The following is an 18,404-nucleotide window of genomic DNA, read 5'->3' on the forward strand; positions in this document are numbered from 1 at the left end:
GCCAGCAGCCAGGACTGAAATTTAATGTCAGTTCACTTAGTTTTTGTTCTGGCAGTTGCTATGTTATGCTTCTTTAGCTTGATATGATAATGTTTCACACTTTCATCTAGAAAGATGAATTATTTCTATCTCTTAGATAGGAAATTCATCTGCTCTTTATTTTGTGTTTGAAGTTATAATTCTCTTAATTCCACATTCTCTTTGATTTTTATCACTCATAACCTCTAATTTTCTTAGAGGGATTAAGTACTACAAGTGATGCCCTGTTACTCTATTCATATAAAGTACAGTTTAATCAGCTTAGTAATTTTATTTACTTATACACTTATTTTCTCATTAAACTTTGTCTTAATGTGTCTCAAAATTCTGTGGCAGATTTTGGTCAAGAAGTTCCCATTAAAAAGTACTGTGATTTTAAAAACTAATAACTTAAAAACTGCCACACACACAAAAACCCAAATGGCCCACAACACATTTTCCTTTCCTTCTGAAGGTTTGACCATGCACTGTAATCATTAACCAGTCCTTCACTATGACACTTAGGTGGCTAACTGAGACAAACAGTTCTGTTTTTCCACCACTGATTAAGACTGGGTGGCACATGTTGGGAATAATATTCATTTAGCCTTCTGAGCTTTCTGGGCAGACTTGGTGACTTTGCCAGCTCCATCGGCCTTCTTGTCTACTGCTTTGATGACACCAACATCAAGTGTCTGTCTCATGTCACGAACAGCAAAGCAGCCCAGAGGAGGACAGTCAGAGAAGCTCTCAACAGACATGGGCTTGCCAGAAACCATATCAATGATGGCAGCATCACCAGATTTCAAAAGCTCTGGGCCATCTTCCAGCTTTTTCCCAGAAGGATGATCAGTCTTCTCCTTCAGCTCAGCAAATCTGCAAGCGATGGGAGCTGCGTGACAATCCAGAACAGGTGCATGTCCAGCACTGATTTGGCTGGATGGTTGAGGATAATCACCTGAGCTGTGAAGCCAGCTGCTTCCATTGGTGGGTCATTTTGCTGTCACCAGCCACATTGCCACTATGAACATCTTTGACAGACACATTCTTGATATTGAAGCCCACAGTGTCCCCAGGAGGAACTTCACTCAAAGCTTCATGGTGCATTTCAACAGACTTTACTTCAGTTGACGACTGAAGCAAACGTGACCACCATGCTGGGTTAGAGCACACCAGTCTCCACCCAGCCCACAGGGACAGTACCAACACCACCAATTTTGTAGACATCTTGGAGGGGCAGATGCAGGGGCTCGTCAGTTGGCCAAGTGGGTGGCAGGGTACAATCCAGAGCTTCAAGTAGCGTGGTTCCACTGTAACTGCCATCTTTATGAGTGACTTTCCATCTCTTGAACCAAGGCATGTTAGCACTTGGTTCCAGCATGTTATGATTCCACCATTCCAATCAGTAACTGGCGCAAATGCAATGGTGTCAGGGTTATAGCCAATTTTCTTAATGTAGGTGCTGACTTCTTTAACAATTTCCTCATACCTCTTCTGGCTGTAGGGAGGCTCAGTTGAGTCTATTTTGTTAACACCAACAATTAGCTGTTTCACACCCAATGTGTAAGCCAGAAGGGCATGCTCAAAGGTCTGCCTATTCTTGGAAATACCTGCTTCAAACTTACCAGCACCAGCAGCAACAATCAGTACAGCACAAACAGCCTGAGATGTGCCTGTAATCACATTTTTGATAAAGTCCCTGTGTCCTGGAGCATCAGTGATGGTCACACAATACTTGCTGGTCTCACATTTCCACGGGGAGATACCAGTGGTGATACCACACTCACATTCAGCTTTCAGTTCATCCCAGACCCAGGCACGCCTGAAGGAGCCCTTCCCTGTCTCAGCAGCTTCCTTCTCAGAGTTTTCCATGGTTCTTTTGTCTATCCCATCACATTTGTAGATCAGATGGCCAGTAGTGGTAGACTTCCCAGAATCTACATGTCCAGTGACCAGAATATTGGTGTTGTTGTCTTTTCCTTTCTCATTTTGGCTTTAATTTACTGGTGGTTTTCTTGACACTTGTGTTCTGGCAGCAAACCTGTTGCAAAAAAAAAAAAAAAAGAGTTTAGTAATTTTAAAAGCAGTTATCTTCTAATCTCTTAAATTTCTGTATTCAATTAAGTAAGCACAAAGACTATCAGCTGAAATTCTCCATAAGATATTTTTTACAAGGTAATTGTTTTTATTTCAAGTTTATTAGAATTATAGCTCTTTTAAACCAATAGTTGTGTAGAACTCATTGAGAAATCATTTCAAACACAGCATTTTATCTTCCAAATAAGATCTATGCACAAACACACTGAATGATGTTATTCTCTCCTATGTTTAAGGGTGTGACTAAATTAAAAGATTATTTCAGGTATACTTACTGAGTCAGAAAATTACACAGGGTTGGGCAAAAATAGGTTTACTGTTGTAATACAAGTAAATAAAACTTAATAATAAAATAATAAACTATCTGTTTCTCATATTCACAACTATGAACTGACTTGTGCCCACTCCCATTTATTTGTAAATGCTCGTGGTAAGTATTCAAGTAGCTGAATACTGGAACATCAACAAAACCACAGACTGAGTTTTTTCCTTCCTCCCCCCTTTCTCCTTCCTTCTGTCTCTTTCCATTTCTTTCTCTTATTTTTCTTCTGTCTTTTTCTCCAACAAACAAGTAATTAAGTGGTATTGATTTTTTCAAGAAACATCATTATCTATCTCTATCTATGAACAGAAGTACAACTGACCCTTCAGCAACCCAGGTTTGAACTGTTCAGATCCACTTGTATGTAGATATTTTTCAATGACTACAGTAAATGTATTTTCTCTTTTTTAACGATTTTCCTTAGTAACATTTCCTTTTCTCTAGTTTACTTTATTGTACACTGTAAGTAGTTAAATTTTTGGAGAGTCAAGAGTTATACAAAGGTTTTCAACTATGTGACTGTTTGAGGTGTCTGTGCCTCTAAACTTGATGTTGTTCAAGGATCAACAATATCTATATTATTATTCTGTTGTTGAATACTTACAAGGATTCTTTTGCTAATACTTACAATTAATTCTAACTCAGTAAGTAGGTCCATTGCTGAAATAAATTCTTTTAAAATTTAACTTGTTGCTATCATTGCCACTTTTAGTTATAAATCTTGGCCTCTTTAAGCTTAAAATGCATCTAGAAGGACTCAAAGAGAAAACTATGTGACAAAATAGAAAATTGACAATAATCAAAGACAAATAAAATTCATATTTAAAAAGTTATGGCCATTTTTAATAATAATACTTAGATTCTGTTTCTTTTTTGTTCTTAATTTGGCTCATGTTTAATTTTGTTGACTCACTTAAATAGTCATTCGTAACTGCTTTGTAGGCAGATTCAGAAATCTCTTTTCAGATTTACCTAAATTACTTGATCTGTACTGATTCCTCTGACAGTGATTTTAGATTATCCATTTCTTGAAATGCTCCCTTCCTTTGATTTTTTTCTATCACCTCATAGCCTCTAATATTCTTTAATGTTTGCTGTTGCCTACTAACTTTATCTTCTTCCTTTATCTCATTAATTTCAGTCTCTCCTAATGGATACTTTTTTGGTTTTTTTAAAAAGATTTTTTATTTATTTTTATTTTTAGAGAGAGGTGAAGGGTAGGAGAAAGAGAGGGAGAGAAACATCAATGTATGGTTGCCTCTCCCATGTCCCCTACTGTCGACCTGGCCCACAACCCAGGCATGTGCCCTGACTGGGAACTGAACCGGCAACCCTTTGGTGTGCAGGCTAGCACTCAATCTATTGAGCCACACCAGCCAGGGCCATTTTTTTAAAAATCTCTTTTGTATTCCACTATTTTCACATCTCAAATGATTTCATGTTTTCAGTTACCCAAATAAGATCTCTAATCCTGACTTATCTCCTGAGCTTTTAGTTTCATATCTGTTTTTAAATATTAAGTTGTCAAACTATTAATAAAATAACAACACAAAGTTTTATTACTTTTTCTTATAGGTTTCTTTTTTCTGCTCCCATACAAAAATACCATTAATTTTTTAATGCTATTAATACTTTTTTTTAAACTCTGTAGGCTTTATATTTTAGAATATCTTCAAAATCTACTTGACAAGCAATCCTAAAGTGTAATTAACAGAGGATTTCTGTTGATTCTTTTGCTTATACTTGATCCTACATTCATACCTTTTTAACTTTGCTACATTGCTAATCCAGTTTTTCTTTAGATGGACTTCATATATTATAGTTTCTAACCTGATTGTTCAATCTCAATGTTTTCATCCTCTAATACCATGCTGCCAGATCATGCTTCTGTGAAACAGCTCCCAAGACATCTTCTTCTTCCCATCCTTCCCTCTCTCTTTTCCTTCCTCTTTCTATCAACTCTCTAAATCTGCATTCCTGCAAAAGAATTTGAGGTGGTTTATAAAGAAAATATCAATACCTTATGGTAATAAAATTTTGTGAGGTAGGGAGAAGGACAAGGAAATGTTGAAGAAATGCAATGAAACTGAGGTTGAGGTTAGTGCCCAAAATCTATGTCAGATTTGGGAAGATAATGGAAAGAGGAAAGTATTTACATTAATAATTTATGTCCACCTGAAACAAGACAGCCACTAACCAGAAGTGTATATATACATGGTTCTAAGAGCTGAAGGAGAGGAGAAATTTTTCTTGACCTTTTTAAGGTCCCTGAATGTGCTTGAAAATTAGACAGAAATACAGAGATTAACAAAAAGGACTTGTATGTATGTATGTATGTATTATGTATGTATGTATTATCTTTATTAAATTCATTGGGGTGACAGGGTTAATAAGATTATGTATCAAGTGTACATTTGTATGATATATGATCTGTATATTGCATTCTGTGCTCACCAAAGTCAAATTGTCTTCTAGCATCATGTATTAGGTCCCCTTTTATTTATTTAATATATGTTTTATGTGACACAGGAGCCCTCATGAGGCTCTTGATAAAGACCTGAGTATTTTATGCTCTGTTTTATGAAGAGTAGACCATTGTGGAGGAATGTAAGAGGAAAAGGATTATGAGGTAATTTTCATAATACTGGGGAAAACTAGGCAATGCTTGTTTGTTTGGATTCATCTTGGTGTCCCTTTGTCTTCAGGGATAAAGTTGGTCCCTTCCTTTGGGTATAGGAAGGAATCCTCTACTTTGAGGATGTAAAGATTATTTTAAGGAGGAAGAATAAGTAGGGAGGAGAGCAGAGTGACCCTCTTGCTCCTACTTACAATAAGCAACATGTCAAGTTGCCATATTTTGGGGTAGCATATCCCGAGCCCCATCAGAGCTAAGATATTTTTTTTCTCTAAGTAGTTGCATGATGAGAACCTAGTATGGCAGAGTAAACTATATCACTATCAACTTTTTATAATGATAATACCAAGTTTTACAGAAAAAAGTATTTAACTCTTGCCCTATAGGATCAATAGGAATTTTTATACATTCCACTTAAAACCCTATTAAATTGCCTGATTGTGTACACCAAAAATGTATCTTTCCTTATTACTGGTTAAGCAAATATGTTGACCAATGATCTTAAATTAATGTTAACCAATTGCAAGAAAGAAACCTTGTTACCTTGGACAGACAAAAGAATCAGCTTTGGTACAACCTGTCTGCACCTGTGCAACAGCACACAAGATGTGGTGGGTGGAGTGACCCTCAGTCAACCAGCTGGAGGGAAGGACACACCAAAGAAAGACCAAACAGCAATCAAAGGCCAATTACATCCAGAGAACCAACATAAATGGCATAAAGGGAATTCCAAGAGCATCAAGTTCAGGAGATCAAGGGGACTGCACCACTGAATCTCACAGGCCTCCTACCACAGAAGTTCACACCACAAAATCAGGAAGTCAAACAAATCAATTTAAGAAGCAGAAGCCAACAAGAAGAATCTCACAAAAAATGGGAAGACAAAGAAGTAACCCTAAATTGAAGGGAAAAAAGGAATTCTCAGAAAATGTGCTAAATGAAATAGAGGCAAGTCAAATATCAGATATTGAATTCAAAATAATGGTTATAAGGAAGCTCAATGAGCTTACAGAGAATTACTGAAAACTACAAGGAAACTCAATGAACTCACTGCACACTATATCAGCATAAAAAAAGGACATAGAAACAATCAACAAGGGCCATGAGGAAATGAAGAAGACAATTTCTGAATTAAAGAACACAATTTATGAATTAAAGAACACAATAGAAGAAATTAAAATCAGGCTAGATAAAGCAGAGGATCAAATCAGCAATCTGAAGGACAGAAGGGAATGGCAAGAATTATTCCAAGTAATGAATATTTGGAATATTTGAACATGGAATATTTTCAAGGATAGACAACATGATAGGACACAAAACAAGCCTCAACAAATTTAAGAAAATTGAAATCATATCAAGCATTTTGTCAGACCACAAGAGCTTGAAACTAGAGAGCAATTTCAAGGAAAAAATTAAAAAATATTCAAACTCATGAACACTGAATAGCGTGCTATTAAACAATAAATGGGTTAATAATGAGATCAAGGAAGAAATAAAAAAGTTTCTGTAAACAAACAGAAATGAACACAAAACAGTTCAAAACTTATGGGACATAGCAATAGCAGTCTTAAGAGAGAAGTTCATAGCAATACTGGCCTACATAAAAAAGATCAAAACATTTCAAATAAACAACCTAATCCTACATGTACAAGAACTGGAGGAAAAACAAACAAAACCCATAGTGAGTGAAAGGAAGGAAATAATCAAGATCAGAGCAGAATTAAATGACATAGAAACTAAAAGAACAAAAAGTCAATAAATCCAGGAGCTTGTTCTTTGAAAAGATAAACAACATTGACAAGTTTTTAACCAGATTCATCCAGAAAAAAAGACAGAGGACCCAAATGAATAAAATCAGAAATGACAGAGGAGAGATTACAACGGATACCATAGAAATACAAAGGATTGTAAGAAATTACTATGAACAACTACATGCCAAGAAATTTGAAAACCTGAGTGAAATGGACAAATTTCTAGAAAAATATAATCTTCCAAAAACAGAATCAAGAAGAAATGGAAAGCCTAAACAGACCATTAACAGCTGGTAAAATGGAAGCAGTAATCGAAGAACTTGTCTCACACAAAAGCCCTGGATTGTGCAGTTTCACAGAAGAATTTCACAAAGCATTTAAGGAAGAGCTAAACCCTATCCTTCTCAGACTATTCCAAAAAAATCCAAGAAGATGGAAGACCACCAAACTCTTTTTAAGAAGCCAGCATAATTCTAATCCCCAAAGCAGACAAACAGACAACAAAGAAAGAAAAAAAACTACAGGCGGATATTGCTGATGAACATAGTCACTAAAATCCTCAACAAAATATTGACAAACCACATCCATCAATACATTAAAAGATCATACATCATGATCAAGTGGGATTCATCCCATGGATGCAAGGATGGTACACTATTTGCAAATCAATAAATATAATACATCACATGATCATATCAATAGATGTGAAAAATGCACTTGATAAGGTATAGCACCCATTTATAACAAAAACACTCAGAAAAGTGGAAGTAGAGGGAACATACCTCAACATAATAAAGGCCAGATATGAAAAACCTACAGCCAACATCATACTGAATGGGCAAAAACTAAAAGCTTTCCCATTAAGATCAGGAACAAGACAAAGATGTCTGCTTTCACCACCTTTATTCAACATTGTATTGGAAGTCCTAGCCACAGTGGTTAGACAAGAAGAAATAAAAAAGACATCCAAATTGGAAAGGAGGAAGTAAAACTGCCATTGTTTGCAGATGACATGATTATGTACATAAAAAATGTATAGACTCCACCAAAAAACTACTTGACTTAATAAGTGAATTTGGCAAAGCAGTGGGATACAAAGTCAATATTCAGAAATTGAAGGCATTTTTGTACACCAACAACAAAATACCAGAAACAGAAATTAGGGAAAAAATTCCATTTTTTTTATTTGTTATAGCAACAAGAAAAATAAAGTACCTAGGCATAAACCTAACTAAGCAGGTAAGATACCTGTACTCAGAAAACTATACAACATTGAAGAGAGAAATTAAGGAAGACACAAATAGATGAAAGCATGTACTGTGTTCATGGATTGGAAGAATTAACATAATCAAAATGTTCATACTACCCAAAGCAATTTATAGGTTCGACACAATCCCTATTAAAATACCAATGACATATTTCACAGATACAGAACAAACATTTCAAAAATTTATATGGAACCATAAATGACCCCCAATATCCACAACAATTTTGAGAAAGAAGAACAAAGTAGGAGGGATCAACATACATGACATCAACCTGTATTACAAGGCCACTGTAATCAAAACAGTTCTTATGCTACTGGCATAAGAACCGACACATAGATGAATGGAGCAGAATAAAGAGCCCATAAATAAACCCACATCTGTATAGTCAATTAATGCTGAACAAGGGGGGCAGAAGCATAAAATGGAGTAAAAATAACCTCTTCAACAAATGGTGTTGGCGATCTGGACAGCTAGATGTAAAAAAATGAAACTTGACCACCAACTTACATGAAAATAAACTCAAGATAGTTAAAAGACTTAAATGTAAGTCTGATACCATAAAAGTCCTAGAGGAGAACATAAGCAGAAAAATCTCAGATATACCATACAGTGATATTTTACCAATATGTCCCCTAGAGCAAGGGACATAAAGGAAAGAATTAAAAAATGGGACTTCATCAAAATAGAAAGTTTCTGCATGACTAAAGAAAACATCAGCAAAATAAAAAGGGAACCAACCGTATGGGAAAATATGTTTGCCAATGATATCTTAGACAAGGGTCTGATCTCCAAAATATACAAAGAACTAATGCAACTTCACTCCAGAAAGATAAACAATCCAATTAAAAAATAAGCAAAGAACCTGAACTGACACTTCTCCAAGGACATACAGAAGCCCATAGACATATGAAAGGGTGCTCAGCATCACTAGCCATCAGAGAGATGCAAGTTTAAAGAACATTGAGATGTTCTTCAACATCTTGACCAGTTTACACTGATCAGAATCAAATCAACAAACAACAAGTGCTGGCAAGGCTGTGGAGAAAAGGGAACCCTAGTACACTGTTGGTGGGAATGCAAACTGGTACAGCCACTGTGGAAAAGAGTATGAAATTTCCTAATAAAACTAAAAATGGAACTGCCTTTGACCTGGCAATTCCACTGCTGGGATTTTACCCCTAGAATCCTGAAACACCAACTCAAAGAACCTATGTACCTCAATGTTTACAGCAGCACAATTTACAATAGCCAAGTTCTGGAAGCAACCTAAGTGTCTATCAGTAAATGAGTGGATCAAAATATTATGGTACATTTACACAATGGAATACTATGCAGCAGAAAGGAAGAAAGAGTTACCTTCGAGACAGCATGGATGGAATTGGAGAGCATTATGCTAAGTGAAGTAAGCCAGGTGTTGAAAGACAAATACCATATGATCTCACCTATAAGTGGAACCTAATCAACAAAACAAACAAGCAAACAAAATATAACAAGAGACATTGAAATAAAAAACAAACTGACGGTAATCAGAGGGCAGTGGGGAGGGAAATAACAGGGGAAAGAAGGAAAAGCATTGTCAAGGAACATGTAAAGGACCCATGGAGAAAGCCAAAGTGCGTAGCATTGAGGGTGAAAGGTGGGAGTGGGCAAGGCGGGAGGAAATGATGTTGGCAAAATGTAAACAACTGTATTCAAACAACAATAAAAAATGATAGAACAATTAATATTGACCATCACAAATGTTGCCATTTGTTCTGTTGATCCAAATCACTCTGTTATTTCTGGTTTTCTTTCCCTCATTAAAGTTCAGGAAGACAGATTTTTGTCTCAAGAATTTACATTGCTCTTATGCTTGTTTTGTATATCTACTTGGTTCTGCTTCAGTAAGACATTTGTAAAATATAGCAGATGGTTTTAAAGTCTTCATAATGTAGTTAGGTTATAAGGCTCAAGAGACATTGAATCTGCTTGAGTTTTATTCAAAATGTCTCATTTTACTAGTACTCTTTTCTTCCTAGGATTGTTTTTTTTTTTACATTTTCCCTTGCCCATCCCTCACAATCTCTCTACCCCAGACAAATACACACACCCTTCCCCACACACCCTAAACACATATATATGTTCTACTACCTGTTATCCATCTTTTCTACTACCCAGAGGACCAGGATATAGACCCTAAAAATGCTGATCAGAGACATATACTCTATTTTTTCTCATGAGGATTATGATGAGAATTAAAAGCAAAATTATTCAGTAGTTTCAATATTACTCATAAGTTTTTGAGTGATGTTGATTTTACAAAACCATTGTTGACTTTATAGAGTCTGGCATTCAATTAGCAATGTTTCATTCACAATTTATGAATGAATCTGTTAAGTTATCCTATCAGTGCCTCAGACTCCTTTTGTCTGCATTTTTAATACTGTGATCTTCTGAACACTGGGCAAGTTTGAAAGCAGCACACTGACTATAGTGCCTATTCTCAGAGATGAGAGGAAAAACACCGATCTAGTGATCAATTAGGAGAAAAAGTCTCATGCATGATTTAGGAGATGTGATGAAGGGAAGGAAGGAAACTGTACAGAAAAGTTAATACATGAGCCAAGAATACGGAAGATATTTGAGAAAACAAACGTGATGTCAGGCCTCCCACTTCCTTTTAAATTTAAGATATTCAGGAACATAGAGTCGAATAGATTGTACTCCTCATTGCCTAGCATGCTACTGAGTGCCTGCTAGCCTCCTCCATTAAAGATTTTTTATGAATTTGAGTGAAACTGACAATATACACTGGGGAGCAAGATCTCAAATGCTCCCCAAGCTTCCTTTTAATGAAAATATTTTTAATGTTTTCTTTTTTTATTATCCCATTTTCAAGCACATTTCTCTTCCTCTTTTTCTTATACACCTACCTTAGAATATTTATTTCTCTTGCTTTTTACCTCTCACATAATTATTTAAATATATGATTTCTAGAAAAATTATTTGGGGTAGTAGGATTTCAGTGTAGGTAATCATCTTATATTATTGTTATTTGCAAATAATAATAATTTAATGAATTTTGATCATTTTGCTTAATTTCTTATATTTTTATTGTCCTTGTAAGTTACTCCAGTATATGGGTGGGTAGGTGAAAGTGTTGATAGTGACCTTTCTTATGTTACTCCTCATTTTGTTTTATTGATTTTCTTTACTGTTTGAAAATCTATTGATTTGAGAAAGAGGGAGATGAGATGGGAGAGAGAGAGAGAGAGAAAGGAAGAGAAAATTTGTGTCCACTTATTTATGTACCTACTGGTTGATTCTTGTATGTGCCCTGACCAAGAATCAAACATGCAACCTTGGCATAACAAAATGACACTCTAACCAACCAAGCTACCTAGCCAGGGTGCTTCTCATTTTAAGAGGATAGTGTGCATTCTTTCTCTGCTGAGAGCGGTGTGTGTGTATGTGTGTGCACACGCACCTGTGTGTTTGGCATGAAAAGGGACTATTGCAGTTAGCTGAGATAGATGATGTTATGATGTTTTGTACCCCTTTTTAAAGTGCTGAAAGATATTTAATTTCTAATAGTACACTATCCATACATTCCTGGGAGAAACTCAATTTTTAAATTATCTTTAGTATTCATTGTTGGGTTCACTTAGATAATAATTTTTCTGGATTGTCTCTAGGATTTTTCTACCCAAATTATCTGTTACTCATTTTTACCTGCTATCACCATAACAAACAACTGTCTGTTCAGAGTTTTCCCTCCTAGCTACCTTTTATACCTCTGGGGTTAAATCAGTCTTTCATAAGCCCCATTTTAAAAGTCTAAGGAATTATTAAAACACAGTCAATTAATTGTAGCTCTGCTTATGGGCCATTATCATTAGCTCTGGAATTAAAAAACAAAGCAAATTTCCAGCTGTTTCTAAATCTGTAGTCCAAGCAAGAGTTCTGTGGTTAGAGTGGACAAATACCAGAGCAGAAACTCAATAGTATCTGAGGGGCAAAGGATAAGTGGAATACGTGTTGGCCTTAACTGTGCCAGGGTATCAGGGATGAATAGAATTATAAGACTGGTAGAAAATGCTTATTTGAGGGCAAGGGCTTGGTTCTGTCCTGGAAACATCAAGATCTATGGTCTGCGTAATACGTATTCTGGTACCACATTGGCTGAGTTAGAGGCAGTTTTACTTCATGCCTCCTTTGTTGAAGCGATAACAAAAATAGCTAACATTATTAAACACATACTAAGATGCAGACATTTAATACTAAAGTTCTTTTTATAGTATTTACTATATGACTTTATAGTATTCACTTTATAGTAAACACTATAGTATTTACTATATTTAATTATATTCTATATATTCTTAATCATATAAGTCATATGACCAAGCATGTGCTAAAGTGAAGTCATAAGCACCAAGTACTACTTGACAATATTGGGTTTGGAAAGGAAGTCTGGAAGTGTAGGTTTATCTTTATCAGAATCCAAGTAGCTTTTTTCAATCACTCTAAGTAGTAAATTGGGCACTAGAACTTTCTGATGACTGAACATTCATGTCCTTAATATATTTACTTTAACACAATATTAAATCAGTTCTGAAAAGGGGCAGGTGTGTTTGGGTAGCCTTTCTCTCTTAAGTAGTGAATTTGTAACATTAGCAAAAATGTTTTTGCACCTGGATTTGGACAGCAATAACAAACTTCCCTCAGCCTAAAAGTAAATTTGGACTCCTTCAAAACTTTCTTTCTGTGGTTTTAAAATATTCTAATTCTAAATAGTTATGGAAAAGCTAACAGCAATAAATAAGTATAATTCATTTACATAGGTGAGACAAAACATTCCCATTTGATAGGGATTGTTTTAACAGTGATCTGCAAACAAAAGGAATCTGTAAACTGCTTCCAGTAGAAGCAATAACCTGTTTGTGGAATCTGAGGCTCTTATGGATAGGTTTTAAATGATTTTTTTTAGTCATTTTTTATTATCGTTTGAATACAATTGTCCCCATTTTTCTACAACCACTTTCCCCAGCCCCACCTATCCTCATCTCCCACCCTCAATTCTACCCTCCTTTGGCTTTGTCCATGGGTCCTTTATACATGTTCTTTGATGACCCTTTTTCCATCCTCCCTCCCCTCTGATTACTGTCAGTTTGCTCTTTATTTCAATGTCTGGTTATATTTTGCTTGCTTATTTGTTTTGTTGATTAGGTTCCACTCATAGATGAGATCATATGGTATTTGTCTTTCACCACCTGGCTTATTTCACTTAGCAGAATGCTCTCCAGTTCCATCCTTGCTATGGCAAAAGGTGGGAGCTCCTTCTTTCTAATGATTCTTGTTTCCAATCCTTCTCTTTTTTAAAAATATTAACTGATAGTTCTGATTTCTTTCCTTTGAGAACATGAGTCTTCTTCTTAACATAGACTCTACACTGACTGTTCTTTTTGTTTAGAAAATTCTTCTGCCTGGTTAATCATTGTATGTTTGGCGCCATTTTTGTCATTCAGACCACAGTGCATATCAACTCACAACAAAGGCATTCTCCAGATTGTCATCCCAACCAGCCACCCAGTTGCTTGCCCTTACATTGCTCTATTTTTTCCTCTGAGGTCTTATTGCCTAATATGTTTTTGTCTGTATTGGTTGGTTGATAGATGTATACAACCTTTTTCCTCAGCTACATGTAAACTCTGTATGAGCAGGTATCTTTTTCCCCTTGCTAACCACCGTGTCACCAAAGTCAATCATATTGGATAATAAATAGTAGGTTCTCAACTACAATTTGGAAAAATGGCTTTTTGATTCAGAGGTTGATAGTGCCAGTGGCTGAATGCATTATGGACGAGGTAACAGAGAGATAATTTGTCTTTCAATCTGCAATACTAATGCTTATCCAGCTTAGACAATGATGTTTATCCAGCACTATCCTAGGTATAGAACCCGTGGCCTCACCTGAGCTCTGGGATTTCACTCATGCAAAGTGAACCTGCATCATTAAAAAAAAAATCACATCACCAAAACCTGCATCTACATGTATTTTTTAAAAACTTACTTCCACATGTAATTATATACTTAAACATTGAAATCAAGCAAATATTTAAAAATATATGTATTTAATGTATCTTATTATGAAACAGACTGAAATTAAAATTGCAAAACTCAAACCAGACTTAAAATATAATGAGCCCTGGCTGGCATAGCTCAGTGGATTGAGTGTGGGCCTGCGAACCAAAGGATGAGGTTCGATTCCCAGTCAGGGCACATGCCTGGGTTGCAGCCCAGTTCTCAGAGGGGATGTAGAAGAGGCAACCATATATTGATATTTCTCTCCCTCTCTCCTTCCCTTCCTCTCTAAAGATAAATAAATTAAATATTTAAAAATAAATAAATAAAACATAATGAGGACTCACTATTTTCATAAATTTGTTGACAAATTCTTCTTTAAATTTTAACCTTTTTTGTTACTTGTTTACAAGATAAACTCATAAAGTATGTCAGATTATATCATTCTTAAGTGAGAAGAAAATTAATTTCTACATTCATATGGAGAAAACATGTTTTTCAGAATGTCATTAAAATATAAATGTTGCTGGTTATTTTGTGGATTGTATGAATTTTGATTTTTGTTTTCACAGCTTTTCTATTTTAGTTTTATAGAAGGTAGAAAAATGTTCTGGAGCTGTGTGCTTCTAAATTTGATCCTCACTGACAGGGCGGGATTATTTGAAGCACCTGAAATCTGATATAAGCCTTGGAGAAAGGTACCACAAAATGATAGTATATATGGTTACAAAGCAGAGAGGATTAGAAAGAGCAATATATTTTTGGAAAATAGGGCAGGCACACCACTTGGAATGTTTTATCAGGAGAGGGATACAGAAGTGAAAAGTAATCCTTCTGCTTTATTTGGCATTATTGCTGTGTTCGATTTTGGTCTTTTCATTTGGCAAAGGATATATGGAGATTCTGGAGAAGGTCCAGCGAAGATCAGCAAAAGTGATGTAAGGAATGGGGACTAGCTCCTAAGAGAGGGCTCAGTGGGATCAGAACTGTTTAACTTGGAGAAGGCAAGACCAAGGGGTGATTTAACTGTCTTCAAGTATTTGAAAGGTTATTATATGAAAGATGCAGAACAGATGTTCTTTACTTCCACAAGAGACCAAATAAAGGGAAATACTTTTAAATTTTAGCAAGAGAAAAAGTTCAGTTGGTCATAAAGATGGACAGAAGTATAAAGAAAAGATTAAACATTGAAACAGGTAACCAAGGAATATAGGGAAATTCAGTCCTTAGAGATCTTTAACACTAGGAATAGATAGCCAACAGCCTTGGATGGTTTGTCTATCCACCTCTGTGCAGGGACCTACCCTGTATCTATTCTTGAAACTCTTCTAACTCTGAGATTCTAGGAGTATTTATCCAAGGATACAAGCTAGGATTCAACAGAGGCAGAGATCAAAGAGCTACCTAGTATTCCCCTGAGAATTTGTCTTCTCCTAACTTCATAGAAATTAGTGATTGGACCAGAATGGAGAAAGTATTTCTCACCTGTTCATTTGTAGAATTGTAGTATATGTAGTTTTTTTGTTCTGAGCTTTCCAAATCTGTCATGATAATTCAGGAAGTTACAGTAGCTATACTGTTATATGGAAGGTCAGGTATTGCACTCAATTATCTCAGTCACGGGGAGGTGGTATGTTTATCTTTTCACAGATACAGAAACTGAGACTTAGAAAATGTAGTCATTAGCTTATGTTCCTTCAATGAGTTAGTGACAAAGGCAGGATTCAAAGCTTGACCTTCTTGACTTTTTGTTGTATTCTAAGGAGAAGTTTTATGTATTTAGAAGCATTCTTCATTGACACTGGCAGATTTTGTTAATATCAGGAGTTAGAATGAGCTCAAAAAGTAATAATCTCCACTGGGAAAACAAGGAAATATGTGTCCCATGAATGAGGACCAGCGCTGGAGTAAAATCTGGTGATGTTTCAGGACGTGTGTCATAATTAAATTGTCCCCCTTTACCAGAGGTGCACTTTATGTAATCAAGGGCAGTTATTTCCTTTGCCCATTTGATCTATAATTAAGGTGATTGAAGCTGGCTTTATGAATCACGAAAGCTTTACAGTTCAATTAAGCTTTTGAGTTTGAGCAGCTAGACTAATGAAAGACATGAGTGACATGGGGCATTGAAAACTTACACAATTAAGATAAAAAATGATAATATAACTCTTTTAGAGGAAGGTTAAATAAATAGCAATTTGGCTTGCTTTCTATATGGCAATACGACAGGTATTAATCTAAAAGTTCTGCAGGTATTTTCTCATCTGATCCTCATAAACATCCTCTGAGTTTTAAGGGCTTGAATTAGGCCCCTTTTATGGAATAAGAAATGGAGTCAGGGACAGCCCTGGCTGGTGTGGCTCAGTGGACTGAATGCTGGCCAGCGAACCAAAGGGTCACTGGTTGATTCCTGGTCAGAGCACATGCCCAGGGTGTTGGTCAGGTCCCCAATAGGAGGTGTGCAAGAGGCAACCATACATTGATGTTTCTTTACCTCTCTTTCTTCCTTCTTCCCCTTCTCTCTAAAAGTAAGAGTAAATAAAATCTTAAAAAATAAAAGAAACTGTCTCACAGACAGGTTAAGTAACTTACTCAGGATACCCAGATAGAAAACTGAAGAGTTAGGGTTCACACCCAGGCAGTCTAGTGACAATGCTTGAAGCCTCAAACTGCTGTCTCTCTATTTGAGACCACTTACTTGTGCAGAATCTCTTAATGGTCATTTCAACTGGCCCAGGCTTTTTGCGCCTTATTTCTAATTAATAGCCTGAATCAACATATAATTCTTACTTTTTGCTTATTAAACACTAATTATAAAACTTTACAATTCAAATAAATATATGTTTGTTATAAGCTAGTACTAAGTGAATGTGTTCTGCATGACACATTTTGGGATAAAAGTTAACCACGCAAAATCCCTTTGTAAAGAAACTTACAATTCAGAGAGGATAATAATGCATAAATTCAACTAAATATATTGCGTAAAGCAGAATGTGCTAAGTTGTACAAGAGAAGTATAAACAACATATTCCAGAAGCACAGAGGAGAGAGATTTATTCAAGGTGACATGAACCTTGCTTTAGGGAGAGAGAACTAAAGGGCTTGTATAAATAGGATAACTATGAAGTATGGGGGCACAGACTGTGCAGTATGGGACACAGGGACATGCTTACAGCAGCTTTTCCCATTGAGATTCGAGGGCATGCAGTGACATGTAGATATATAGCTCCATTATATGGTGGATTATGAACATCAAGAAATAACACCTTGACAAACTCACATATCCACCCATCTTTTTATTTACTTTTTTATCAAATCTCTGGTTAAAGTAATCTCAGTTCATTGGTATGGTGATTGTATTTCTTAAAGAACATTCATTTTTCCATCTCAAGAAAATTTAAAATGAAGTACTAAAGTGTTTAAGAGTCAAAATTATAGCATTAATATCTGTGTGTTAAGGAAAAATCTGTTCATATTTAGTACTATGATTGCTTAAAATGAGTAAGTTTTAGCCTTTTGGAATAATAATCTAGTAACTTCAAATTAAAATGTGTAATTGAGAAGTTGGTTTCAGCTTGTGATTTTTAAAACATTTTAATTGAAAAATTAAATTTATCGTGGGTAACATTGATTAACAAGATCATATAATTTTCATGTATACATTGTAATTTGACATCTTGTACACTCTATTGTAAGATCACTATCCGAGGTCTAGTTTCCTTTCATTATCAGTTATTTAACTCCTTTACCTATTTTTCTCTTCTCCAGTCCCCTTTCCCCTCTGGTAACGACCATTCTGTTGTCTGTATCTATGAGTTTGTTTTTCTTTGTTTTGCTAGTTTGTTAGCTTTTGTTTTATAGTCCACATATGAGTGAAATCATACAGTTTTGGTCCTTTTCTATCTGACTTATTCACTCATGTTGTTACAAATGGCAGTATTTCATCTTTTTCATAACTGAGTAATACTCCTGTGTATGCACGCATGTGCATGTGTGTATGATATGTCACACATCTTTAGCTAATCATTCATCTGTAGTCTTATGTCGTTTCCAAGTCTTGATGCTACAATCAACATATATTTACAAATAAGCATTTTCATATTTTTCAGGTAAATATTTGGAAGAGCAATTGCTGGGACATATGGTAGTTCTAATCTTACTTTTTTTTTTTGAGGAGCCTCCATGCTGTTTCCCATGGTGGCTACAACAATTTGTATTCCCGCCAATGATGTATGAGCGTTCTCTTTTCTGCA

At 35.6% G+C, this 18,404-nt stretch overlaps 1 protein-coding gene and 1 pseudogene across 1 annotated transcript in view; one reads left to right on the forward strand and one right to left on the reverse strand.

Moving 5' to 3' along the window:
* CFAP299 (cilia and flagella associated protein 299) overlaps positions 1-18,404 on the forward strand; it is a 514,965-nt gene that overhangs the window by 18,853 nt on the left and 477,708 nt on the right. The gene's annotated exons all lie outside the window — the stretch shown is intronic.
* LOC119057052 (elongation factor 1-alpha 1-like) lies at positions 618-4,307 on the reverse strand (annotated as a pseudogene).

The sequence above is a fragment of the Artibeus jamaicensis genome, unplaced genomic scaffold (genome assembly GCF_021234435.1).
Source record: "Artibeus jamaicensis isolate MK-2021 breed Jamaican fruit bat unplaced genomic scaffold, CSHL_Jam_final scaffold_1031, whole genome shotgun sequence".
Taxonomy (NCBI): domain Eukaryota; kingdom Metazoa; phylum Chordata; class Mammalia; order Chiroptera; family Phyllostomidae; genus Artibeus; species Artibeus jamaicensis.